General features: G+C 33.3%; 1 long non-coding RNA gene across 1 annotated transcript in view; it reads right to left on the bottom strand.

Annotated features, from left to right (window-relative positions):
- Positions 1–2,500, bottom strand: part of LOC122256079 (uncharacterized) — a 72,590-nt gene that overhangs the window by 5,076 nt on the left and 65,014 nt on the right. The window lies entirely within an intron of this gene.

Raw genomic sequence — 2,500 nt, forward strand, 5'->3', positions numbered from 1 at the left:
ACTATCGTTATTTCGACTATTATTTTTTTTATCATTGGTAGTATTACTATTGTTATTTTTGTTATCATCATTGCTTTTATCCTTATCAATATTATTATCATTATTATTGTTAATATCATCAATAATATTATAGTTGAAATTATGTTTTATTGTTATTATCATAATTATTAGCATAGTCATTGTTGTAATCATCATCATCAACGTGATTATCATTATGATTATTCATAATTAAAATTACCATTTTTATCCTGATATTTGTTGTCATTATATCAATTACTATTTTTCAGCATTATCGATATCATGTTCATGTCATCATAATTACTTATTGATTATTGATACTATTATTATTATTATTATCATTAATATCATTATCATCATTATTCATTATCAATATCATAAAGATTCTTTATTATTACTATCATTAATATTAAAATAATTTTCATTTCCATAATTATTATCATCATTATCAATATCGTTATTGTTATTTTTATCATCATCATTATTATCAATATTATCATCGTCCTTATTATTACTATTATCCTACCTATTGCTACCATTATTGTTATCACTCCAATCATCACTGTTGTCATGCTTACTGATATCGTAATTATTATTACCATTGTCATTATTATTGTTATTTTTTGCGAATCATTTTCATTTCTACATTTTTTCATCACTCGTTTCGATATACATCATAATTCTTAACATTATCCTTATTCATTATTACCTATGGTGATCTTTTTTATTTAATATAAAGAAAATATTAGATATACTCTCTTAGGATTATCGTTATCGTCATAATCTTGACTCCCCCCCCCCCCCCCTCCTTCCCCAATGTGATCTGATTTTTTTTTCGTGAGATTCTATTACTAAAATTAGGTGTGTATTTTTCATATCAGTTGCGATGTCCCTTCCTATTGCATATCCCCATTAGCATTAGGGCAATGACAACATATCCCAGCCAGCCATAAAAGTTGCATAGAAATACGATCATTCATCATAAAACACCTAATCAATTATTGATAGATGACACACCGCGGTTTATTGGCAACTTTCTTCCCGAATCTGTCCACGCACATTTGGCAATCAATTCGAGCTGGCCATTTCTGCGATCTGTTGAAAAATGGAGAGCGAATTTCACCTGCCTGAGAATACACTAGTTCAGGCGACGGCTCTGGTTTTATTCGACCTTTTAAAGATCTCAATAATTCAACACAAAAGATGGCAAAGGTGTTACAGTTTAGATCAGTTCGTTATCAATCTTTTATGAGACATTTCCTTGCCTGTACCGCAAGATCAATGATTAAGGAGGTTGTTGTACAGATGTACAATGGTGTTGCGCTGAGATTTATCTGTGTTTTTTTTTCTCTCTCTCTTTTTTTTTTTTTTTGTTTTTTGTTTCTTTTTTTTTTTTTGGTATTGTTTCTCTTTCAACTGTGTCTGCGTAGTTTGGTTAGTTGTTATGAACCAACATCGCAAATCCAAAGGGAAAGGAAAAGTATTTTGCTCTCCAGTATCAAATGTTTTATACGTGTGAGCGATTTTCTTTCTTTAGGTTTATCTCTATCTCTCTCTTTTTCTGTATTTCTATGCATTGTAATCATATACATGAACACACACACACACACACACATATATATATATATATTATGTATATATACATATATATATATATATATATATATATATATATATATATGTATGTATATATTCACATATGTATATATATGTATATATATATAAATTGTATATACATATATATAAACTGTGTATACATACACACACACACACACACACACACACACACACACACACATATATATATATATATATATATATATATATATATATGTATATACATACATATACATATATATGTATGTATATAGTCAATATACGAACTCATATGCATTCAGTCTATCTCTCGCTGCATGGAATCCATATTTCCACTTTGACTGCCAAGGATTTCGTTTACCTTTTGTCCAACACGGATTCCAATAATTTCATCAGCCCATGATTGCATAACGAGTGGCTGCCTCGGGAGGTTCCCATACACCTTTGCGCGTTCCCCGAGTCATACAGTCCCGAGTTATACACTGATGGAAGTTATCCTTGGCGGCATTCGAAGTGCATCTTAATACTATACGGCGGCATTCCCCTGCCCTCCCTGTCCTCCCCTTCCTTCCCTCCCTCCCTCCACCCCGCGCCCTTCACACTCTCACAACCGCACGCATCCTACCCTCATGCCTCGTATCCTCCATTAACATCATCAATAATAACCTCCAACAACGATATGAAATCCCTGCGTCCCCGCCGAATATATATACACACACGCACACACACAGCAGTCGAGTCCTAAGACCACGGGCTAATGGAGCCGATGGAGCTCAGGAGACGGGGACTCTGGTGCTCACTGCCTCCCCTGCATAACGACGACCCTCATGTACACTCGAGGAATTTGTGACTGTCCTCCTTCCTGCTTGCGTTTGTGTGTGTGTTT

This window comes from Penaeus japonicus, unplaced genomic scaffold, assembly GCF_977035675.1.
Source record: "Penaeus japonicus unplaced genomic scaffold, GWHDUDI00000001_assembly GWHDUDI00000017, whole genome shotgun sequence".
Classification (NCBI taxonomy): domain Eukaryota; kingdom Metazoa; phylum Arthropoda; class Malacostraca; order Decapoda; family Penaeidae; genus Penaeus; species Penaeus japonicus.